The following is a 27,075-nucleotide window of genomic DNA, read 5'->3' as shown; positions in this document are numbered from 1 at the left end:
CAGCCACACAGCTGGTCAGATATTCCGTAGACTCTTACTTTGTTTATCGGGCGACAGTGCGGAATTGTATCGAACGCCTTCTGAATGTCATGGAAAATGGCATCTACCTGGGAGTCTGTATCTAATATTTTCTGGGTCTCACGAACAAATAAAGCGAGTTGGGTCTCACACGATCGCTGTTTCCGGTATCCATTTTGATTCCTATAGACTAGATTCTGGGTTTCCAGAAATGACATGATAGGGAGCAAAAAGCATGTTCTAAAATTCTGCAACAGATCGATGTCAGAGATATAGGTTCGAATCTTGCCTCGAACATGGATGTGTGTGATGTCCTTATGTTAGTTAGATTTAAGTAGTTCTAAGTTCTAGGGGACTGATGACCTCAGAAATTAAGTCCCATAGTGCTCAGAGCCATTTTGAACCATTTTGAAACTATGTCCCTATGGGTTTCGAATCTTGAGCATTCCAGTGACTGGGATCTGAAAGTTTCTGTGGGTGAGACTCGCAGTACGGGATGGAAATATTTTCCCCCTCTACAGATGAGACAGGTTACAACCGTGTCCGAACCTGGCGCGACTGCATACTCAAAAAAAGCGGGAATGTTTGTTTTTTGGGAAGATTTTTATTTACTTGCCCAGACACAGCTCTGGAACTCAATGTTTGGGATAACTTTAGCTCTCTCAGCGATGCGTTTTTAATCTCATCTATGCTTGTAAGAAGACGGCTATTTAACGTGTCCTTTATTTTTGGAAACATAGGGTTACGTATCACGAATACTGAGACTGCGACTTCATTGCCGTTTTCGCGACACAACACGTTTCCACTGGAACGACTAAGCCGTCTCATCGAAGGCAATAATGGAGGAACGCAGAAGCAATGCTCAGGACGACCGTGAGGGATTCCTGCATCGTTTCCAGAGTGTGGGTATGATTTGGACATGTATATATATACCTCCTTTGGTTAATGCTGTAGAAAGTACGTGCTGCTGGCTTTCGAATCTTGAGCATCCTCATGACTAACTGTTCTACATCTATATCTGCATGGATACTCTCCAAATCACATTTAAGTGCCTGGCACAAGGTTCATCGAACCACCGTCACAATTCTCTATTATTCCAATCTCGTATAGCGCGGAAAGAACGAACACCTGTACCTTTCAGTACGAGCTCTGATTTCCCTTATTTTATCGTGGTGATCGTCTCTCCCTATGTAGGTCAGTGTCAACAAAATATTTTCGTATTCGGAGGAGAAAGCTGGTGATCGGAATTTCGTGAGAAGGTTATATCGCAACGAAATACGCCTTTGTTTTAATGACGTCCAGCCCTAATCCTGTATCATTTTCTAAGTGTCCTGGCAATAAAACGCAGTCTCTCGCTATCCTTCCCCACAACACTGTAATTCCTAGGTATTTAGTTGAATTTACGGCCTTTAGATTTGACTGATTTATCGTGTAACCGAAGTTTAAAGGATCCCTTTTAGCACTCGTGCGGATGACCTCACACTTTTCGTTATTTAGGATCAACCGCCAATTTTCGCAGCATTCAGATATCTTTTCTAATTCGTTTCGCAATTTGTTTTGATCTTCTGATGACTTTATTAGTCGATAAACGATAGCGTCATCTGCAAACAACCGAAGACGGCTGCTCAGACTGTATCCCAAACCGTTTATATAAATAACGAACAGCAAAGGGCCTATCACACTACCTTGGGGAACGCCAGAAATTCATTCTATTTTACTCGATGACTTTTCGTCAATTACTACGAACTGTGACCTCTCTGACAGGAAATCAAATCCAGTCACATAACTGAGACGATATTCCATAAGCACGCAATTTCACTACGAGCCGCTTGTGTGGCACAGTATCAAAAGTCTTCCGGAAATCCAGAAATACGGAATCAGTCTGAATCCCTTGTCAATATCACTCAATAATTCATGCGAATAAAGAGCAAGTTGTGTTTCACAAGAGCGATATTTCCTAAATCCATGTGGACTGTCCGTCAATATACCGTTTTCTTCGAGGTCATTCATAAAGTTCCAACACCACATATGTTCTAAAATCCTGCTGCATATCGGCGTTAAAGATATGGGCCTGTAATTTATTGGATTACTCCTACTACCTTTCTTGAATATTGGTGTGACCTTGCAACTTTCCAGTCTTTGGATACGGATCTTTCGTCGAGCGAACGGTTTTATATGATTAATAAGTACCTAATTGGTATACATTCTGGACCAGAAGACTTGATTTTATTACGTGATTTGTTGCTTTTCTACTTCGAGGATATATACTTCTACGTTACTCATGTTGGCAGCTGTTCTTAATTCGAATTCTGAAAAAATTTCTTCGTCATCTTTTGAGAAGGCATTTCGGAAGGCTGTGTTTAGTAACTCTGCTTTAGCAGAACTGTCTTCTATAGAATCTCCATTACTATCGTGCAGAGAAAGCATTCATTGTTTCTTGCCGCTAACATACCTCACATACGACCAGAATCACTTTGGATTTTCTGCCAAGTTTCGAGACAAATTTTCGTTGTGGAAACTGTTATAAGCATCTCGCATTGAAGTCCGCGTTAAATTTCGAGCTTATGTATAAGATCGCCAATCTTGGGGATTTTGCGTCTTTTTAAATTTGAAATGTTTGTTGTGTTGTTTCTGCAACAGTTTTCTGACCCGTTTTGTGTACCAAGGAGGGTCAGCTCCGTCGTTTGTTAATTTATTTGGTATAAGTTTCTCAATTGCTGCCGATACTATTTCTTGGAATTCAAGCCACATCTGGTGTAAACTTATTAATTTGGAAGGAGTGGAGATTGTCTCTCAGGAAGGCATAAGTGAATTTTTATCTGCTTTTTTGATCAGGTATATTTTTCCTTTATTTTTGGAGGATCTGGGGGTTACAATATTCAATCTCGTTACGACAACCCTGTGTTCACTAACCCCTGTATCCGTTTTGATGCTCGTTATTAACTGAGGATTATTTGTTGCTGAGAGGTCAAGTGTGTTTTCACAACCGTTTCCTACTCGCGTGGGCTCATGAGCTAACGCTCGAAATAATTTTCAAAGAATGCGTTTAGCACAATTTCGGATAATGTTTTATGCGTACCTCCGGAATTAAACATGCATTTTCGCCAAAATATCGAGGTTAAATTAAAGTCACCACCAACTATAATCGTATGAGTCGGGTATGTGTTTGAAATCAAACTCAAGTGTACTTTGAACCTTTCAGCAACTGTGTCATCTGAACTGGGAGGTCAGTAAAAGTATCCAATTATTATTTTATTCCGGTTGCCAACAGTAACTTCTGCCCATACTAACTCACAGGAACTATCTACTTCAATTTCGCAACAAGATAAACTTCTTCCAACAGCAACAAACACGCCACCTGTTGTTTTATCGCCTGTTACGACACGATATACTAGAACAGTATCTTCGCTGGCTTCATCTAACAACTTCTGAACAATTTGGATTCATCGCTGTTTTTGTTCGAAATTCAATAATTTTGCAAAAATGTTGCTGGCACACGTCATATATCCAAAACACCAGAAAAAATTGTATGGCATGAGCCAATGATATGCCAACATCAGTGTCGTCTCTGACTGTGATTCGATGATGGTTCATAACGATTTCTTCCACTTCTTCCACGATTTCATACGTTGATGATGTGCGGGTGCTTTCGCCACCTTCAACGTCTTCACTGCCTTCTTCGAAACGCTTATGCCACTCGTAGCCCCTTATTTTACTCACAGGAGACTCACCAACACCAGTAGTTAACATTTCTAAAACTTTGCTGCATTTTATTCCGTTCTCACAGTAAAATTTAATACAAATTCTGTGATTCATTTTTATACAAAATAAGTAACAGCAGATACTACAAAAACATGTGTATTTTTTGACACCGGACGTCTAAATATCCGGTATGGCTAACCCTGTGTAGATACTTAACTAACTTTCTCACCAATATAACAAAGAAAAATCGCGCGTATAGGACTAACACAACATGCGACATTGCAAATACGCCCATTACCTTCAGACACACCTCGTACGTCACCATTGCGCAAGCAGCCTTACGGTGTGTGGTGGAAGGCACTTCTGGCCCCTCTATCTTTTCTTCCTTCTTGTATGGAGGTCAACAATCTGGCCTGAGAGAATCTTGTAGTGTAGAGACATGAGGCTGATCTTTCGCATAGCCTCACCCTTTCGTCAGTTAGGAGAATACGGGGGTCATTCAGTAAATAACGCATCAAGTTTTTCAGAGGCGTAAATATCTCTATTGAAACGTCTCTTTACGTGCTCCAAATTTGATATTTCTGCTGCACATGTGCGAAATTTCGAACAATTCCGACAGATGGCTGTGCCGTGGTAAAGCATCAAGGAACTTGTTAGAAGCAAAGTGCTATAATTGAATTCTTAGTTGTGGAAGAAGAAATCGTTGTGAACATTCGCAAATGATCGTGCACACTACATGGTAAGGATACAGTTAATTGAACTATTGTTGGGCGATGGATGAAGGTAGGTACACCACCAGGAAGTGTAGAAACTGAGCTACTTGACCGATCATTTTCGGACGTCCTGTGACAGTCACCGGTCACGAAATAGTGCATCGTGCCATTATTCGTGCAGATGGGCGCATGACAACTCGAAAATTGGCGCTAGCTGTCAGTGAGCTTTGGAAATGCGTTTCCAACAACAGAGACTCTTGGATATTCAAAGGTATCCTAAATAAGGGCTCCAAGAATGCTCACAACAGCCCACCAGATTCATCTGAAGTGCTGGAGCAGTTTCAGGTCAGTGGAGGGGCCTTTCTGGCACGTGTTGTTACAAATGACGAAACCTGGGCACTTTGAGCCAGAAACAAAAAGACAGTCACTAGAGCGGTACCGCCCACAATCACCAAAAAAATTAAAATTAAGGCAGGTCTTTCTGCTGGTAAAGTCATGGTGGCACTCTTTTGAGACAGTGATGGTGCCATTCTCATGGATGTGCTGCCAAAACAGACACTCATTAGTTTAAAGACGTACGTGGACTCTGAACAAACTCAAGAGCTGTTTCTGACGTGTTCGGTCTGAAAAGAAGCCAACAGATATCATGCTCCAAGACGACAATGCGCGTCCACGCATGTATCTCAGAACGTGGGGACACGCTGCCAAAATAGGATGGACATCCACTGCCTCATCCACCATTCAGTCCAGACCTGGCGCCTTCAGACTTCCATCGGTTTCGCCCGCTTCAGGTTTCTCCCCGTTGTAATGCACCTCTTTCTCCGGGGGACAAATATTAATTATCATCATTAGTCGTATATTAAGCTACAAATTATCATTTTAAAGCTGTGTGGTCTCCCTGGTGAGCCTAGTCGACCACAAGTCCCCGTCGCGCTGTTCATTCTAACAAGAGAGTACATACAGGGTTGAAGACATGGAGAAAGAAAAGTGCCATGACAATATGAATTTAGAATAATATAACTTTCTTAATTGGCTTTTGTTGCACGCTCGTGGTCCAGTGATGAACCTCACCATCCGCTGTTTGTTAAATCAATTTGATGTCCAGGGTGTGTAATCTGATGCGTAAGAACTGACACATATTTAAACTTCCAACTTTTATTTTATAAATGCTGATCGGGACGATATACAATAATTTTCAATGCAACAGCTTTTCCAATACATCATTTCGTTCCCTCTCTCCTTGACCTTCTCAAAGCAAGAGTATTACAAGACGTCTCAGCAGCAACTGCACATTGTCTCTGCACCCGCCAACCACCGGCTCCTGTTCACAGAGCTTACAAACTGTGCAGTACTGCCAACCTTGGTTGTATGTCGATATTTTACACATCGCAAGTATACATATATGAAAGCCGGCCGGAGTGGCCGTGCGGTTCTAGGCGCTACAGTCTGGAACCGAGCGACCGCTACGGTCGCAGGTTCGAATCCTGCCCCGGGCATGGATGTGTGTGATGTCCTTACGTTAGTTAGGTTTAATTAGTTCTAAGTTCTAGGTGACTGATGATCTCAGAAGTTAAGTCGCATAGTACTCAGAGCCATTTGAACCATACATATATGAAAAACATAGTATGAAAAATGAAAAGTGTTTATAATATAGTTGTGTGGCAATATACCTCATTATTGTCCTCATATTAACAGTTTTGTAACCAAATAATAATATGTTTATGTTTACGTAGTTAAAGTTCACTCGCTCCTTCAAGTTGATTGTCAGCACCGCACACCTCGCCAGCCGGTGGTATCGGTAGTTTCAGTAGTCCGTTACATTACACCGTGGAACACGTGAAGATGATTAGAGTGTTATTAATGCTGTGAAAACGTTTCTATGAGCAAGGACAGGTGCTTTTACCATGAGAGGATAGATACTTTTACTTTTACATGCCACTGGCATATGGCCATAGAACACGATGAAACTTATGTGGAATAATGGTACATCTTAAAGAAATGTTGATTGATATTGTCCCCAAAGGTCCTGAGAAGAAAACTGTGTGTCATTGTTTACTGAATGGCCCTCGTAACTGCAGACGGCAGAGCCACGAGCGGGCAGGTTTCTTGCCGGATGCGACATTAGGACGGACCGCTCAGGAGGTCGCGTGCGCTGCGGGCAGCCTACGTCGGGCCGGCAGGAGCACACAGGCCGCCACGCCCTGGCCCCGGGCAGGCGTCTGTGTGTGTGTGCGTGTGTGTGTGTGTGTGGGCGGACGCCGGCACGCACCGGTTGGCATTGCAAAGTGGCGCGTCACGCGTCAGCCACGCACCGGCCCAAAATAGTCCGCCCACCGACACGTCCGCCGGTTTCTAAGTGGCCAGCTCTTTGTTTCGTATTTTGTTACCGTACCACCAAACAGAGCTTTGTCATTCGCTGGGACCACCACATTGCACAGAATCAGACACTACCAGTCTACTTATTGGGAACTATCGCGAAATTGTTGGTGGTTTGATATCTCTCTAGCCTTTAATTTCACGAATGTGAGAAACTAATCTTGTGAAACAAGCCTTGTTGTCTAACGAGTGTTAACGACAGAAGTTCTCAAGGGCATTCAATGTTGCTATATTTTTGTTCCTCGAAAAGGGTTTCTAATCGAATTGCTAGCCTATGGACAATCGCCTAAGTTATGGTACTGGTTTCGTAATTTCAGGTCAAATAGGAAACAGTACGTACTCGTAGCAATTGAAGTGAACTCACATAGCAGCTGAGTTATATTTGGCGATCCCAGGGATGTATGATGGTCTACTTGCTTTAACTTGTGACATAAAGTTACGCAGGGAACATGTAACTATTGTAATATCTGTGATTTTTTCCTTTACGTGGAGCCGCAGCCATATACGACTTACAGAAAGATACATGATGCGATCAAAAGTATCCGGACATGTGGGTGAAAATGATTTACAAGTTTGTGGCGCCCTCCATCGCTAACGCTGGAATTCAATATGGTGTTCGCCCATCCTTAGCCTTGATGAAAGCTTCCACTCTCATCGGCATACGATCAATCATGTGCAGGAATGGTAACCCATTCTTTACGGAGCTCTGCACTGAGGAGAGATATTGATGTCGGTCGGTGAGGCCTGGCACGAAGTAGGCGTTCCAAAACATCCCAAAGGTGTTATATAGGATTCAGGTCAGGACTCTGTGCAGGTCAGTCCATTACAGGGATGTTATTGTTGTGGAGCCACTACGCCACAGGCCGTGCACCATGAACAGGTGCTTGATCGTGTTGAAAGATGCAATCGCCATCCTCGAATTAATCTTCAACAGTGGGAAGCAAGGAGGTGCTTAGAACGTCAACGTAGGCCTATGCTGTGATAGTGCCACGCAAAACAACAAGGGGTGCAAACCCCCTCAATGAAAAACACGACTACCTCAAAACACCACCGCCTCCGAATTTTATTGTTGGCACTACACACGCTGGCACATGACGTTCACCGGGAATTCGCCGTACCCACATCCTGGCATCGGATCGCCAGATTGTGTACCCTGATTTTTCACTCCACACAACGTTTTTCCACTGTTCAATAGTCCAATGTTTACGCTTCTTACACAAAGCGAGGCGTCATTTGGCATTTACCAGCATTATGTGTGGCTTGCGAGCAACAGATCGATCATGAAATCCAAGTTTTCTCACGTCCCGCCTAACTGTCATAGTACTTGCAGTGGATCCTGGTGCAGTTCGGAATTCCTGTGTGATGGTCTGGATACATGTCTGCCTATTACACGTTACGACACTCTTCGACTGTCGGCGGTCTTTGTCAGTCAACAGACGAGGTCGACCTAAACTCTTTTGTGGTGTACGTGTCCCTTCACGTTTCCACTTCACTACCACATAGGAAATTGTGGGCATAGGAGTGTGTAAATCTCGCGTACAGACGTATGAGACAAGTGACACCCAATCATCTGAGCACGTTCCAAGTCCGTGAGTCCCGCCGCCCGCGCCATTCTGCTCCCTCACGATGTCTAATGACTAGTGAGGTCACTGATATGGAGTACCTGGCAGTAAGTGGCAGCACATTGCACCTAACATGCAAAACGTATGTTTTAGGGATGTCCGGATGCTTTTGATCACATAGTGTACATGTACATGACAATTGCAGAAATAATAAACAACTTACGTTATGCTGTAGAGAAGCAACGTCAAATAATAAAAACAGTAGAAGTTAAGTAGATTTAAAGAAGCATCGCACCCAATAGCGTCATCAGAAAAATGAGCTTGTAGTATTTATGAAAATTGTACAGCCCGACACTTTAAAACTGTTGACATAATTTAGCTTAAAACGGTTATCTGATGTATTTCAAAATTATATTGCATATTTTTTTCAGATAAAATGCAAAAAGTAAACAACAACACAACAAAGTCAAGTGAGTTTTAAAAAATTTACGCCCAATAACGTCGTAATTTTATAAAAAGCGTGCAATCCGAAAATCTGTTAACTTGGTTTGGCTTAAAATGGTTACATTCTGACTTGTCTCAGAATTACAATGCATGTTTTTAAAAATAAAAGCTGAAAGCAATTATTTGGATTTAATAAAAGTATAAAATAGTTACAATGGATTAGGTGTGCAATTTGAGAGTAAAGGTATGATACCTAAAGAGTTAAATGACTACCACAGGGAACTACTGAGGGCTCTTGCATAGTTTGGACGCACCGAAGATTGCTTACAGCAGCAGGAGGGAATGAATAGGGAGAGTGGGATGAGAGGCATAGGTAGGAAGAGAGGGGACTGGAGGATATGTTAAGAGAGGGAGGAGAGGGAGGAGCTGGACAGATAGAGAGAGAGAGGGGGGGTTGTAAGACGAAATGGACAGAAAGAAGGGAGGATGAGATGGACAGAAGGAGGAGGAAGAGATGGACAGAAAGAGGGGAGAAACAAGGAGATAAACTGAGAGGTGGGAGGAGGAGATGCACGGATAAGGAGGCAAGGTGATTATGAGCAGAGAGGGGGAATTAGGAGATGTGTGAAGAGATGCGCACATTACACTGATAAGCTAAAACATTAGAACCACTGCCCACCTTGACATTCGATGACACCTGGTGGTGTTACGGGCACATGTATGTAAGCGGTGCAGGCACGGACCTGGTGTCACCCTAACGAAGATTTGTGATGCAAATGTGGAAATCCAGTGAGATAAGCGACTTTGACAAATGCCAGATTATTATTACGCAGAGTCTGTGAACAACTATCTTGAAAACGGCGAAGTTGGTCGAATGTTCACGTGCTAGTGCCGTAAGCTTCTACAGAAAGAGGTAGAAGGACAGTGAAACTACCACTAGGAGCTAAATGGTTGGACGTCCACGACTCCTCATAGAATTTTCGGTGTGGAGGCTTGTCTACTCTGTAAAGTAGGATAGATGGTGATCTGTGGCATCTCTGCCGAAAAAGCACAATGCTGGTGCACGTACAAGTGTTTCGGGGCACACTGTTCATTGTATATTGTTGAAAATGGAGCTCAGCACCCTTACGTGTTCACATGTTGACCCAACTACATTGTCAAGTACGATTGCAGTAGGCACGAGACCATCGGGATTCGACCGTCGATCAATTCACACGTGTCGGCTCTTCAGGTGGACCACATTTTTGCTACACTAGGTCGATGGTCGTCTCCACAAACGCCGTCATCGAGGTGAACGGTGACTCGAATCATGCAGCGCCCTTGGATGCAGGCTAGAGGGAGTAGCATTATGCCTGCACTTGCATGCAACCTGTGGTAGTAATCGGTAACACCTTGACGGAAGCGAATTATCTGCGTTCCTTCATGATTGATGTCTTCCCCGACTGCAATGTCATCTTTCAGCAGTATAACAGTCCATCTCTTGGAGCCAGGAATGTGCTACAGTGGTTTGAGGAGCAACTCACGATAATGTCTCGGCTACCAAATGCGCCTGATGTGAATCCTACGGAATCCATCTGGGTCGCTATTGGGAGCCATCACGGCGCACGCAAATGAGCGGCCCGTTATTTACACGAATTACATGACCTGTGCGTAGGTATCTAATGCCACATACCACCAGAAAACTACCAACAAACTTTCCGATCCCTGAGACGCAGAATCAGTGCTGTATTTCGTTCCAAAGACGGACAAACAAGCTATTAAGCAAGTGGTTATGATCAGTGTGTGCGTGTCATACACATGTGCATGCGAAGCCGCAGTGAAAAGGCTAGTCTCAAAATACAGAAAGCTCAGAATATGTATGCACACTGGGACCTTCTTCCAGGTCCCTGGAGCGAAGTGGACCAGATTTGGCACACAAACTTCTTGTCCTGAGACGACCAAAGTAGGGGAGTGGGGGAGGGGTGGGGATCTATAATACACTACTGGCCATTAAAATTGCTACACCACGAAGATGACGTCCTACAGACGCGAAATTTAGCCGACAGGAAGAAGATGCTGTGATATGCAAATGATTAGCTTTTCAGAGCATTCACACAATGTTGGCGCCGGTGGAGACATCTACAGCGTGCTGACATGAGGAAAGTTTTTAACCGATTTCTCATACACAAACAGCAGTTGACCGGCGTTGCCTGGTGAAACGTTGTTGTGATGCCTCGCGTAAGGAGGAGAAATGCGTACCGTCACGTTTCCGACTTTGATAAAGGTCGGATTGTAGCCTATCGCGATTGCGGTTTATCGTATCGCGACATTGCTGCTTGCGTTGGTCGAGATCCAGTGACTGTTAGCATAATATGGAATCGGTGGGTTCAGGAGGGTAATACGGAACGCCGTGCTGGATCCCAACGGCCTCGTATCACTAGCAGTCGAGATGACAGGCATCTTATCCGCATGGCTGTAACGGATCGTACAGCCACGTCTCGATGCCTGCGTCAATAGATGGGGACGTATGCAAGGCAACAACCATTTGCACGAACAGTTCGACAATGTTTGCAGCAGCATGGACTATCAGCTCGGAGACCATAACTGCGGTTACCCCTGACGCTCCATCACAAACAGGAGCGCCTGCAATGGTGCACTCAACGACGAACCTGGGTGTAAGCATGGCAAAACGTCATTTTTTCGGATGGATCCAGGTTCTCATCATCAGTAACAAGGGAAATGTTACTGTTTTAATGAATACTGAGGATTATCACAAGAAGATCAGTGATCTCCTGGAGCCCAGCACATACAAGAAGTTGGAAAAGGATCCCACAAAGAAAGTGCTGAATGCCACCAATCGTCTGATAAAACAGTCTTCCATTCCAACAGAAGTTAAAAAGTATCTTTGTAAAACGGAGGCTTATCCTCCGAGATTATATGGTTTACCAAAGATACATAAGCCTGATGTTCCTTTGAGACCGATAGTCAGCGCAGTTGGAGCTCCTACCCAAGATCTAGCCAGACACCTTGCCTCTTTGTTACAACCTCACATAGGCAAAACTGAAAGTCATATTAAAAACTCTCTACACTTCATTGAGAAATTGAGGGAAATTATTGTCGGTCCGAATGACATCCTTGTCAGTTTTGATATGGTGTTGTTGTTCACTACGGTTCCAGTTGATGAAGCTCTCTCTCATATAGCCGATATGTTCCCTACTGATATAGTGGCCTTGTTCCAATACTGTCTATCGTCGACCTATTTTCAGTAAAATGGTGAATTTTATGAACAGATTGATGGGGTAGCCATGGGAAGCCCCCTAAGCCGCGCAATTGCGAATTTGTTCATGGAATATTTTGAACATCAAGCACTGCAGTCGACCACAAAAGACCCCTCGAAGTGGTATCGGTATTTGGATGATACCTTTTTAATATGGAATCATGAGGAGGAGGACTTGAATGGTTTCCTGGTGCACTTAAACAGCATCAACCCAAAGATCAAATTTACCATGGAAAAAGAGAATAATGGAAATTTTAACTTTTTGGATGTATCAGTTATCAAACGGGCGGATGGGGCCTTAAGCCATAAGATCTACAGGAAAGGTACACATACTGATCGATACCTCCATAAGAACTCAAACCACCACCCTAGACAAAAGAGGGGGGTCATAAAAACACTAGTGGATAGGGCCAATAATATTTGTGAACCAGGCTACTTACAAGAAGAACTAAATCATTTACGAATGGCTTTTGCGAAAAATGGTTATACGAAAAACGAGATTAACCGAGCACTTCACCCAAGTAGAAAAATGCCTAAAAATAGGGGACAGCAACAACCATCAGCTGGAAAAGTATTTCTTCCCTTCATCCATAACATCACGGATCGCATTGGGAAAGTACTAGCCAAGTTTCAGGTGGAGACTATTTTCAGACCTACTAAGAAAATTAGTGAATGCCAAAGGTCAACAAAAGATGCTCGTCACCCCCTAGCCAACCCAGGGGTGTATAAAATTCCGTGTAGTTGTGGCAGGGTTCACATAGGAACTACAAAAAGAAGCATCAATACACGTTTGACGGAGCACAAAAGAAACTGTCGCTTGGGACATATCGACAAATCGGTAGTAGCGGAACATGTTTTTAAGGATGGAGATCACGAAAAAAAATTTGGTGAGACAAGCGAGCTAGTGAGGACGTCGCATTTTTATACACGTATGTATAGTGAGGCAATTGAAATCCACAAACATCAATACAATTTTAATCGTAAAGAAGAAGGATTAAAATTGGACAAAATATGGCGGTCGTCGTTGCATCAATCACGTGACAATCGATTGCCTGCAATCGAGAGAACAGACGATAGCCAGAGATAGCTACACATCGACGACACGTGACGTGCGGTGGCGCCCTCTACAATCTCCATATAAGCGGCGGCCCCAGCTCCTAGCAGCCAGTCGTCGACTCACCTCGGAAGATGTTCTCCGTAGTTGAGAACGAAACGTCAGGGAGAAGAAGTTCTACAGATCGACCACGGCAATTTAGCCCGGAAGTGTTTACTGATGAAGACGCCGTCCGTGAAAGGCTACATGGGATGAATCCGGGTTCTGTTGACAGCATCATCATGATCGCATCCGTGTTTGGCGACATCGTGGTGAATGCACATTGGAAACGTCTATTCGTCATCGCAATACTGGCGTATTACCCGGCTTGACGGTATGGGGTGGCATTGGTTACACGTCTCGGTCACCTCTTGTTCGTATTGACGGCACTTTGAACAGTGGACCTTACATTTCAGATGTGTTACGACCCGTGGCTCTACCTTTCGTTCGATCCCAGCGAAACCCTACATTTTAGCAGGATAATGCATGACCGCATGTTGCAGGTCCTGTACGGGCCTTTCTGGATACAGAAAATGTTCGACTGCTGCCCTTGCCAGCACTTTCTCCAGGTCTCTCACCACCTGAAACGTCTGGTCAATGGTGGCCGAGCAACTGGCTCGTCACAATACACCAGTCACTACTCCTGATGAACTGTGATATCGTGTTGAAGCTGCATGGCTAGCTGTACCTGTACACGCCATCCAAGCTCTGTTTGACTCAATGCCTAGGCGTATCAAGGCCGTTATTACGGCCAGAGGTGGTTGTTCTGCGTACTGATTTCTCAGGATCTATGCACCCAAATTGTGTGAAAATATAATCACATGTCAGTTCTAGTATAATATATTTGTCCAATGAATACCCGTTTATCATCTGCATTTCTTCTTGGTGTAGCAATTTTAATGGCTTGTAGTGTAGTTAAGGAGATACTGACGTGAATCTTTTTAAACCCAAGCCATGTAGGCTGCCCTGGGCGACAGGAGCGTTGTGTGGGAATAGTATCATCCTGCACTATCCCACCAGCGTCTGGGACGTCTCCAGAAACTTCTTTGGTCTGAAATCTCTATGGCTGGAGTACAGTTGTAATGGGTGATGAGTCCCACTTCGAACGGGTCCCGATGAACAGTGAAGACGTTTCTTGAGCCACCCCAAAAGTGGTGAGAGACCAGCCTTCCTCTTATCTGTCTACTGCCCGACGACCAGGAGTGATGGTATTTGGTGCCTTTTGGTAGAACATCCGCGGCACCCTTACAACACAATAGTATGTGGACGATATCCTACACCCCGTTTGGTTTCCCTTCATGTCGAACCATCTTGGGCTTATACTTCAGCGAGATAATGCCCGCCCACACATGCCGAGAGTTTCTGTTGCTTGTCTTCGTGCTTGGCAAACAGTAAATAGGTCACCAAGGAGACATGTTTAGAACATTTGGAGCATTATGGGCTGGTCCCTCCAACCGTCTCCGGATTTTGACGATCTAGCGCGCCAGTTGGACAGAGTTTGACACGATATCCCTCTGTATGACATCCAATCACTCTATCAATGCCCAACCGGATAACTGATTGTATAAGGGCCAGAGGTGGACCAATGTGTTATTGACTAGCTCAGTTTATAAAGCTCTTGCTCTTGAATATATTATTCAGTTTAACTGAAATTATAATAATTTGTTTCTATCTACATGTATATCACGTCTACCGATTTCCATCGCATTCGGATTACTCCTTCGAAGTGGTTTTTTTTCTGTCATAGAGTGTATATCCAGAATTAATAAATACATCGAGGTGTGGTTTTCGCCTCGTTGTAGTGAACAGTATGGCGAATTTCCTGACGTTTGCAAGTAATTTTTATTGTTTCTAATCGCAGAATTACGACAACGACTTCGTTTCTTTCTAATGGAACTATAAACCTCTTGTGTGGCGTTTGAAAAAAAAAACTTGTAAGAGAACTTCAACGACACAAATTTAATACATGGCTGTCAGCAAGACTATTTTTTAACAATATTCCTTTATTCACAGATCGCTGTTCCCAATAATTTTATCTAAAATGATGATTTTCAACGACATAACATGTATGGGACTCGGTCACACAGCATCAAGATAACAGCGCCGCAAACCACTGTACCACTGTCAGGAGAAGAGGTTCCAGAAACACCTGGCCTGTTATACCAAATATAACGAAACACGTAAGTCAGGTTTGGTTCTTGTGTTTATCTGTGCACTTGAAGAAAATCAGTCTGTGCTCTGCTGTTGTAGCAATCAGATGTCTTGTTAGTAAAGGTATTGAGACTTTCACAATGTATACGACAGTCGAAAATGTGACTATCATCTATGGCGAAACTACACTGAAGCGCCAAAGAAACTAGTACAGAGATATGTAAACAGGCAGAATACGGTGCTGCGGTCGGCAACGCCTATAAGACAAGTGTCTGGCGCAGTTGTTAGATCGGTAACTGCTTCTACAATGGCAAGTTATCAAGATTTAAGTGAGTCTGAACGCCGTCCGTTGTGGCCGAGCGGTTCTAGGCGCTACAGTCTGGAACCGCGCGACCGCTACGGTCGGAGGTTCGAATCCTGTCTCGGGCATGGATGTGTATGATGTCCTTAGGTTAGCTAGGTTTAAGTAGTTCTAAGTTGTAGGGGACTGGGTGAAAGAACTTGCTTAATCAAACATGTTGTTTTTGTCCTAGCTGAGGCATACAGAGTGGCAGTTTTTGGTTCGTTACATATTTTTGGTATTATCTTATTAAGATAGTCTTTAGAAGCAAAAGATTGATGTTTTCTGATCACATGGCATGCAAAACATACTTCTGCTACAGCAATTTCTTTCTTACAAACTATCGTGATTTACTAAGTAATTTGTGGGAGTTTTATTTGTACTTGAGGATGATACGTTGAATATATGATTCTGTTTTCAATGCGCTCCTTTATATCTGCAATTTCTCCATTATACGTACTTAAACTGTATTACAGAGTTTGCAGAACGCTTCATATTCTGTTCTGCCGTCTTTAATAAAGGGGTATTTCTCGCTATATTTGCCAGAAAATTTGTACTTTCTCTTTGACAATTTCGACAGTGGTAAAACATTATAAAATACGATATCTAGAAACTTCGGCATTAATTTAAAAATCTTAAATGGCTACACAGGATAATTGAAATGGCCTGGGAGTCGGGACAGGTTCCAACAGACTGGACAAAAGCAGTAATCACACCAATCTTTAAACATGGAAACAGAAAAGATTGTAACAACTACAGAGGTATCTCTTTAATCAGCGTTGTGGGTAAAATCTTCTGAGGTATTGTTGAAAGGAAAGTGCGAGTATTGGTTGAGGACCAATTGGATGAAAATCAGTGTGGGTTTAGGCCTCTTAGAGGTTGTCAGGACCAGATCTCTAGCTTACGGCAAATAATGGAGAAGTGTTATGAGTGGAACAGGGAACTGTATCTATGCTTTATAGATCTAGAAAAGGCATATGACCGGGTTCCTAGGTGGAAGTCATTGTGTGTTCTACGAGATTATGGAATAGGAGGCAAACTTTCGCAAGCAATTAAAGGTCTTTACATGGATAGTCAGGCAGCAGTTAGAGTTGACGGTAAATTGAGTTCATGGTTCAGAGTAGTTTCAGGGGTAAGACAAGGCTGCAACCTGTCTCCACTGTCACATTATTCATGGATCATATGTTGAAAACAGTTGCCTGGCTGGGTGAGATCAAGATATGTGAACACAAAATAAGCAGTCTTGCATATGCGGATGACTTAGTTGTGATGGCAGATTCGATTGAAAGTTTGCAAAGTAATATTGCAGAGCTAGATCAGAAATGTAAGGACTATGGTATGAAGATTAGCATCTCCAAAACGAAAGTAATGTCAGTGGGAAAGAAATATAAACGGATTGAGTGCCAAATAGGAGGAACAAAGTTAGAACAGGTGGACAGTTTCAAGTACTTAGGATGCATATTCTCACAGGATGGCAACATAGTCAAAGAACTGGAAGCGAGGTGTAGCAAAGCTAATGCAGTGAGCGCTCAGCTACGATCTACTCTCTTCTGCAAGAAGAAAGTCAGTACCAAGACTAAGTTATCTGTGCACCGTTCAATCTTTCGACCAACTTTGTTGTATGGGAGCGAAAGCTGGGTGGATTCAGGTTACCTTATCAACAAGGTAGAGGTTACGGATATGAAAGTAGCTAGGATTATTGCAGGTACTAGTAGATGGGAACAATGGCAGGAGGGTGCCCACAATGAGGAAATCAAAGAAAAACTGGGAATGAACTCTATAGACATAGCAGTCAGGATGAACAGGCTTAGATGGTGGGGTCATGTCACACGCATGGGAGAAGCAAGGTTACCCAAGAGACTCATGGGTTCAGCAGTAGAGGGTAGGAGGAGTCGGGGCAGACCAAGAAGAAGGTACCTGGATTCGGTTAAGAATGATTTTGAAGTAATAGGTTTAACATCAGAAGATGCACCAATGTTAGCACTGAATAGGGGATCTTGGAGGAATGTTATAAGGGGGCTATGCTCCAGACTGAACGCTGAAAGGCATAATCAGTCTTAAATGATGATGATGATGATATATTTTACGTACAGTAAAACAACTTTTTAAAGTGTTCACTTTAGAGGGGAGTGGCGAGGACGGGGCAGTTCAGAGATAAGCAGTTAACAGCATTTCGTGCATTATGATGATTACCTGACATTGTCAGCTGCATCGGAGGCAATATTAGAATCTAAACGCGGTTGTTGTTCTTATAACAGAAGTTCACTCGCCCAGATTGCATTAAAAATATACGATGATTACTAGTTTCAGAAAAATTGACTCGTCATCTTTAGATCATTTGTACATAAAAAATTTTTACATGGCCATCCCATTTCGTCGATTTAATTTCGCTAAAACTAGTGATCACTGCGTATCTTTATGCGATCCGGGTGAATAAACTTCTGTAATAAGAAAAACACCCGTGTTTATTTCGTGCATTGCTGACAACATAAACTTAGGCCGATCATCCGCTACGGTAGAAATGTAACATGACAATAAAAAGGTTTCGTGACTGCGCACTGTAAGGATGTACACATTCCAATCTGGTATTGTTTGTAGTAATAAATATTAAAAAATAACTATGACTCAGTAAGTAGAAGACCAATGACGTTTTAAACTACATGCCATACTATTAGATAGCAAGTGTTGGGAGCATCAAGGGAAGTCAAGTTATTTATCGACTTCTACCGACACGAACAGGGTGGAACTAATAAAGGATGAGTTCTGTGAAGAGACTTCATATTGCAATTGCTAGCTTTAGTAAAATTTACTTACGTCGGTAGCAAGCTGTAGATAGAAGCTGTAGAAATGTACGATATCTACTTTGTCGTCAAACACATTTTAACCATCTGAATGTAATAATAATCAGAACCTCTGTGTGTACATTTGAAGACTGAGTGTAGAGTGGTGCTACAAGTTTGACAGTGCAAACTCGGTTAAGAATCAAAAAGGCCATAAACCTGAACATTTCAACATCCCGAAAGATGTAACCGAGACAAAAGAACTTCAAAACCGGGAAAATCCCGATTAATCTGGATGCCTGGCAATCCTAGGGCAGGCTTTAGTGACATCTCTTCTCCTGACGGGACGACAGTGATTGCGGCACCGTTATCTTGATACTGTTTCATCAAGACCAATACATGTTATGTCGTTGAAGTTCTCTGAGAAGCATCTTCCCAATTTCACAGAAAATGTATACGGAGCCATGGCCAAAAACGAAGTCACTCTCGTAATTCGGAGACTAAAAACTATAAAAATTACTTGCGGACGTCAGGAAATTCGTCGTATTGTCCACTACAACTAGACAAAAACCGAACCTAGATATATTAATTTTATTAATTTTTGGTATATCTGGAGTGGCTCCCTCACCCTTTATAAAGGGGCTGCACAAAGGAAATGATAGCGAAGACAACATTATAGATATGAATGGAGAAGTAGACAAAGATGAGGTGCGATAAGTAATGTATTACTGCGAGAAGAATCTGACAGAGCACCGAAAGACCTGAGTCGAAACGAGACCTCTGTAGTAGAAGCCATTCCCTCAGAAATACTGATAGCTTTGGGAGGACCAGCCGTGACAAAATAATTCCACCTGTTGTACAAGATGTGTGAGACTGGCAAAATACCCTCAGACTTCAAAGAAAACGTAATAAATCCAGCGCTAAAGAAAGCAGTTGCTGTCGGGTGCGTAACAGGTGCGAATATTATCCAACTTTAGGTGTTGGACAAAAATATGGGAATACGCCGAAAATTGCATACTTGAACATAAATGTAGATTCTAACCAAGCCTGCGTGTTGTGTCATTGTACCTGACCACGAATGGCACCTGTGGAATGTCTCCAAACGTTGTAAATCGCGGTCACAAAAGTGTTCTGTCTAGTTGTGAGTGCATTATGTCGGACCTAAGTGAATCCGAATTTGGGCAGAAATGTTTGGTGTTTCAAGAGGCGCCGTATCAAAGATTTATACCACATGCAGGAAAGGCGGGAAAACGACACCCGTTAACTCACAATGCGGACGAATGTGTGTGGTTTGAGTGATCGTGACGGGCTGTCACTGAGGAGGATCGTCACGAAAAATAAGAGGACGTCAGCTACAAATGTCCCTGCAGAACTGCACGTCGTATTCCCAAAGCCTGTTAGCAGCCAAACAACACAAAGGGAGCGCTATGTGCAGGAATTGCTTGGCGAGCTGGAATTTTAAAACCACTCACCAGTGGTAGAAATTCCTGTAACAGGAAAACGTGATGCCGAAGCCATAAAACCCGAACTATGCAGCAATGGAAGAATATAATTTGGTCGCATGAGTCTTTTTTCACACTGTTTCCAGTTTCCGGCTCTGTTTACGTCCCAAGAGTGAAGGATGGTGAGAGACTGGTGATGATTTGGGCATCCATATCGTAGTATTCCGTGTATCCCACGATTACTCTGCAAAATCGCATTACTGCCAAGGATTACGTGACCATTATCGCTGATCATGTCCATCGCATTGTACAATGTTTGTTCCCCAATGATGACTCAGTGCTGCAAGTTGACACAGCCTCCGTTCATACAGCCCACATCGGCCAGGACTGATGTTGTGGGTACGAGGAAGAACTAGCGCATTTACCGTGGCTACCAATATTATAGAGTCTTTGTGGTCTGGCGACGTAGCCACCATCCATACAGTTGTGTACTGCCGGTTGCCGAATCTCCAGCTCACTAAAGACATGTCGCCTGAGCCTTATACGAAACAATCCGCAGCAGCACACAGATAAGCCAGGTTGTTTACTGCCGAATATCCAGCAGCCACCAAGCTGTCGTGAGCTTCTAGTGTCGCCGCCAAACTGCACTGCCATGGTGGCACTATCTCGCCATTGGCTTCGGCGGACGGATCGACCTTCCAAGATGACGATCTAAACATTCATGGTGGTGTCTGTTTGTTCTATATTGTGTCTCCCTACCACTTTCGCGCAACGACGCTCTGAGCGTGTTTTTTTAGGGAATTAACTAGTTTGAACCTGGGACCTGTGGCTGGTAAAGAGACGCCAGACCACACGTGACATGTAGAATTCAGAAGAGTTCAGTGACGCTAGCGATGATATAACCAAATACCAAATGATCTCAGCGTCAGCTCCACTGCACTCCCTGTAAAAGAATCTTAATACTAACTAAATTTAGTGGAAGGGGTTCAAAGCTTTCCTATTTTTAGTTAGCTGGTAAAATAACGTCGAAAAAGCAGTTAAGTCTACCAATGGAAATTTTATTCGACTCACAAAACATCGTTTATAAATTGCACTATTGATAAAAGGAAGTGTTTTAATACAGGATGGTAAAAACCAACTGCGTTCAACAAAAATGTGAACGAATATTCCCTGAATGGGTTTCCAAGTTCTACAATGGATCGAAGGATGACCTATGCCATGTCACATCTATAATCTAGGTTTAAATTAAGTTTCACAAAAGAGAAAACTATCAAAATGGTCTACAGTGACCCTCAATTATCTTTAATAACTTATCTAACTTGTCGTAAATTACAGTGGCTGATGTGGCTTCTCAATAACTATATAACAGAGAAATCATCGCGTTTCAGATTTTTACTTCAAGTGGCAAATGTGAACACCATGAGCTTTAATTTACGATCGACACTAGTATTACGCAAAAAGGGGGTGTAACAAATGAGACTTCTGCAGTTCTGTATGAAGCTTTATGCGCTCAAAAATGCGGCATCCTGTGCGTTCATTACCTTTTCCGTGTTTAGGCAGCGTCAGGGCAGCGGCGGGCAGCACAGCTCCGCTCACCTCGCCATCTCGGAAACAACTCTAGCCTAACTTCTGCTTACTACAATGTACAGAAGTGGGTTTAAAAAAACTATCTGGCTATGTTTTCATCTGACCAATCAGGGTTTCAATGTTAACCTTAAGCTCCGCCTACAAAAATTCTGTCTATCCAATGAGAAACGTTATACTTTTCGTGGTGGGGCAATGTTTTTAAAGTTTGCAACGTAACAGAGACGCGAAAAAGTCTAACGCTAAAACCTGCAGCTGGTGTGGTCCTTTTAGCTTTATCGTAAGATCTATACTGTTCTTCTGGAAGGCTCTATCTTTTAACATGGGCTGGGGGGTGGTCCTAATGTAACAGACATGCGAAAAGGCTCACGCTAAAACTTGCGGGTGGTAGTGGCCCCTTTTGTGTTATCGTAAGACCTATACTGTTTTTCTGGAGGGCTCTAGCTTTTAACATGGGCTGGGGGGTGGTCCTTGACGCAACAGAGATGCGAAAAAGTCTCACGATAAAACGTGCGGGTTGTGTGGCTCTAGTGGTTAGCTGGAGACGTGTGTGTCCAGTCCGTCCCTTATCATAGGGCTTTCTAGCTTAACACGGTTCTGCTCTCGGTTTCTGTTCTCGTTTCTCCCCTCAGAACTGCGTCGGTCTCACGGTGGGAAGGTACAACATGCATTTAGGCATTCTTGTGTTAGTCTGAGGTATTCCATTTGCTCACTCGTTACTCGTATTGCTTTGGTTAATTTAATGTCACAATTTATTCGGAGCTATGTGACATACTACTAGATTTGCTTATTATGTCAGGGTTTTCATGGAAAGTGTTGGATTTGCCTGACACCTTACAACGAGACTGCATGTCTATCTTTTTCAGGTTTGCTCCTACCAGTCTCATCCGAGCCCCATATGTCATGGGAACATTGAAGCCACCTGCTTTCAGCCAAAGCTTCCTGGGTGCAAACTTCTACTTCATAAGCACTCATCTCAGGAACCACCACCCCGACTCTGAGGCTTCTTCTCCCTACATATTCTTCGAGATGGCTACACTATGTCTTCCCCCGGGAGTGGGGGGGGGGATTGATGTGGGGGAGGGAGGGATGGGTGGAAAGTGCAACCCCTGGCAACACAGCCACCAACCACACAGTGCTGCTCCATGGGTTGCCACAGCTCGGGCCTACTAGCGACGCTTCCTGTGGAGATCAGATGGAAACAATCAACAACAACACGAACATGCAAGGTTGTTCACAACTGAACCTCCAGCCACCGAGAAAGAACTGTGTGGACCAGCCTTCCTGCCAGATGGGTAAGCACTGTCACAAACAGCACAGCCATCGCGGCGCTCCCTTGCTTCCACGAATCACGTGGCCTCCGTTGGTATCCTTCCACCAGACGAGTATTCAGGTCCCAACCGCCTGCTCTGCAGTGACTTCGCCCTCCAAACTTTACACCAGTTGCGCCTAATCGGAGTTCTTTCACTGAGCGGACTCTATGCTCTGGGCTCTATGCTGGCCTAGTAGTCAATCAATTGGAGCTCTTCTGCCGAATACTCCATGCCCTACGCGGCTACGCCTAGTGGTCCATCAGTCGGATTCCACTGCAACTCAACGTCTTTCGGGATTTGTCTCTGACTCATCTCCAGGCTCGGCACCACATAAGCCACTATCACCACGGACTTCGTCCACATACTGCCTGTTTATGTGTTTGTATGTTGGCAGCGCTATAGACTGCATTAATATCACTGACAGAGGTGTGCGCCCTCTGTAAGAGACTCTGCGGCTGGTCGGACTCATAGTTAGAGGTGAATAGTCAGCAGTGATGGAGGTTGGAGGTTAATAATTAGCAGTGTTGGGGGTTTGCAGTATTAGCGGGAGCGGACCGTCTGGACGTGTGTCCGTCATCGAAATTTGATGTGGGTAATGGAATTGTTGACGATTATATAATTTTTCGAACTGGTTGTCACATGATTAAGGTAAAATCTGCTAAATACATTGTTTGCTCTGCAACAAAATCTTTCCTTTGCTAACCACATGCCTATTAGTAGTTAGAGCCTTCAGTGGTTAGAATCTTTTATTTATCTGGCTCTAATTGTGCTTGCTGTATCGCTGTAGTTCGTGTCATGAAGATTTTGTATGAGGTAAGTGACTTATGGAAAGTATGGGTTATTGTTAGGATTTCTTCTCATTCAGGGCCATTCTTTTGTGTTAAGTAATAATCAGATTGCGTTGCGTTTGTATATTGTGGGTCATAAATGAATAGGATAAGTTTGAGTTGTACTTTTCAGGGAAAATTCTGTAGGTCAGAAATGAAATGATTAAAAAATAGCAAAGTGACACTTGCATTCAATTTCATTTAGCAGTTTCAGAATTAAATAACGTAGAAGTTTCACCTTCTCAGCTATTCCCCTCCAAGCAAAAATATATTAAGAAGTTTCAATATGAACATTCCAGTGCAATGACAGTGATTATCTGCTAGGAAATTCCAGTGCAACGTAGTGACTATCTCGTACGACATTCCCCTGATCCATTGATTTGTTATCACGCTGAACCGAGAAGTACAGACTCAAGAAACTTTCATTGTATTTAGTTTATTAGATTCAATAAAGTTCCATTATTACTGGCTACCAGGAAAGGTTAATCGTAATGTGTGGTTCCCCTCAATCACGAATGCTACAATACGAAAGGTAGTGGAATTAAATTAGGTGACGCTGAAGGAATTAGATAATAAGATGAGACACTAAAAGCAAACGTAGAGTTTCGTTATTTCGTCAGAAAAATAACTGATCATAGCCAAAGTGGAGAGGATATAAAATGTAGATTGATAATGGCAAGCAAATCGTTTCTGAATAAGAGAAATTTATTAACATCTAATATAAATTGAAGTGTTAAAGAGGCTTTTCTGAAGCTATACCCTTGTACAGGATAGAAAAGTGAACAATGAGAAGTTCAGACAACAAGAGAATTGAAGTTTTCGTAATGTGGTACTAAAGCAGAGTGCTGTAGATTAGATGGGTAGATTGGTAACTAATAAGGAATTAGTGAATAGAATTGGGGAGAAAAGAAATTTGTAGCGTAACTCGACAAGAAGAAGGGTTCAGTTGATAGGACACGTTCTGAGATATGAAGGAATCGTCAGTTTACTACTCGGGCGAAATGTGGAAGTTAAAAATTATAGATAGACACTAAGAGACGAATGCAGTGTGCAGGTTCAAATGGACGTGTGTTGCAGTAGTTATTCAGAGATGAAGAGGCATGCACAGGAAGGAGTTGCGTGGAGAGTACTTTTTCCATGAATTTTAGATCTGTTATCTGGAAAGTCTAAACAAGTCGTACATATTTAGTACTCTTGGTGACATACAACGTTTTATATCATATATATATAGTTACAAATTTGTTAACAGCAACCATTGTTAATATTGATGCAGAAACGGAAAAGAATATTGAAAAAACAGCCAAATAAAAAAAATAAAGGGAATTTAATTCCAGTTCTAAGCGAATAATTTCCAGTTATATATTACTTCATCTCTTACTGGCAAGCTCGGGACAACTCCAGCTTAGCTGATTAACTACGTGTATAACTACTCCTAGACCTATTGCTGACCGGCTGGGGTGACCGAGCGGTTCTAGGCGCTACAGTCTGGAACAGCGAGACCGCTCCGGTCGCAGGTTTGAATCCTGCCTCGGGCATGGATGTGTGTGATGTCCTTAGGTTCGTTAGGTTTAAGTAGTTCTAAGTTCTAGGGGACAGATGACCTCTGAAGTTAAGTCCCATAGTGCTCAGAGCCATTTGAACCATTTCCCACTATGGTATGTGTGTGCCTCGGCAACACTCGAGTCTACGCATACGCGTGCGGGTGTCCATTTTTTTTTTACATTCTTTTGTTTTATTACTGTTAATTACGTTTATTCGTGCCTATCATTTTCTATAATGCGACTGGCGCGAAATTTCAATAGACATCATCTTTTTGATGTAGAAAGACGCCTACCAACTTCCGTTTATGTCGCGCAACTCCTTCTTAGTGCAGCGATTTTTTTCTGTCAGCATATATTAAAACACATACATGCGCTCCAATAGTTTTCGCTACCGTCGAAGCTGCAGTCGTAATGACTGAAATTAAAACTGACGGTCAAAGGCGAAAATGTTGACTTAAAGAAACTGTGTCATTCGAAAAATGTCACATGCAGCTCGAATTTTTGGCACGAGGTGCTCTCCAGCCTCGGCAGGTGTTCCGCACATGGTTTTTTGCATGACGCCACATCAAGGAGTCAAGGAGTCATTTCCGGTGAACGAGAAGATCACGAAGACCTCGTATTCATTTTGTCTTTCAGGAAACGTCTCCCCAGAAGTTCACAAACAAAATGTGCAGATTTAGTTGGCCATCATCATTTTTTTTAAGCTGATACATCCATGGAAGGTCACGCCATCTGTAGTGTATTAGTAGCGTTGCCTATCCCCACTTCTCGTCGTTTACGTTTACATATATTGGACGGAGTTTCTCACCCTACAATTTTAGATATTACGCACATAATAGCCTAAATCAATATATGACCTCGTGCAGAGAACTATTCGTAGTTTAGTTTAGTTTAGTTCAGTTATGTCATGTTCCGCAGATCATTTTCACGATTATTTTATCGATATGATGTGGAACAAGTCAGGTGTATATATATATATATATATATATATATATATATATATATATATATATATATATATATATATATACAACATAAATACTGCTAATATTAATGAACCTTTTTGTTCTACACATGCAACTACATTATTATTATTATTATTATTATTATTATTATTATTATTTTGCCAGTACTGAAACAGAGACTCGCCCATGGAATAGAAGAATTTGTCCAAAGGAAAGGATTTTAAGCTAGATTTAAAACTTGATCTGCTGCCTGCCAGACACTTTATGTTGTTGCGCAAATGATCAAAGATTTTTGTTGCTGAATAATGTACTCCTTTTTGAGCAACTGACACCTTCAATAACGGACAGGAAAGCTCATTTCTTCCTCTAGTGTTGTGCGTATGATTCTTCGCGAACTGATAAGGATGATTTATAACGAATTTCATTTGCGAATATATGTGCTCTGATGGTGCAGTTAAAATACCTAACTCCTTGAATAGGTGCCTACATGATGTCCTTGAGTGAACACCACTGCTCTCTTTTATGCAATCAATACTTTATGTCTAAGTGGTGAATTATCCCAAACATTATTGAGTGGAAATATGCAAAGTACGATAGGGGACTGATCTGTTTATTACCAAGACTAGTGATTATACGAAGAGCGAAAGAAGCTGAACTTAATTGTTTGAAGAGCTCAGTAATACGTTTCTTCCAGTTCAAGTTGTTATCAATGTGAACACCCAAAAATTTAGAGAAATCTACCCTGTTAACTGAGCCCTGTTCATATGCTACATCAATTGTTGGTATGACTCTATTCGGTGTACAGAACTGAATGTAGTGAGCTTCTTTTTTAATTAAAAGAGAGTCCATTTTCCGAGAACCACTTACTAATTCTTTGAAAGACATCCTTAACAATATCTTCAGCTACTTTTTCTGGAATGGGATTTATTATAACACTCGTGTCATCTGCAAAAAGTACTACTTCAGCT

General features: G+C 42.7%; 1 long non-coding RNA gene across 2 annotated transcripts in view; it reads left to right on the top strand.

Annotated features, from left to right (window-relative positions):
• Positions 1-27,075, top strand: part of LOC126354934 (uncharacterized) — a 74,299-nt gene that overhangs the window by 6,551 nt on the left and 40,673 nt on the right. Inside the window, exon 2 of one of the 2 annotated variants that reach the window (XR_007565406.1) lies at positions 15,178-15,344. The exons of the other annotated variant lie outside the window; for it this stretch is intronic. This is a non-coding gene — a long non-coding RNA (uncharacterized LOC126354934). The remainder of the gene's footprint in view (positions 1-15,177; positions 15,345-27,075) is intronic. 2 annotated transcript variants of the gene reach the window in all.

This window comes from Schistocerca gregaria, chromosome 3 (genome assembly GCF_023897955.1).
Source record: "Schistocerca gregaria isolate iqSchGreg1 chromosome 3, iqSchGreg1.2, whole genome shotgun sequence".
Lineage (NCBI taxonomy): Eukaryota > Metazoa > Arthropoda > Insecta > Orthoptera > Acrididae > Schistocerca > Schistocerca gregaria.
The sequence above is the reverse complement of the archived record's forward strand: the minus strand, read 5'-3'. Positions and strand labels throughout refer to the sequence as shown.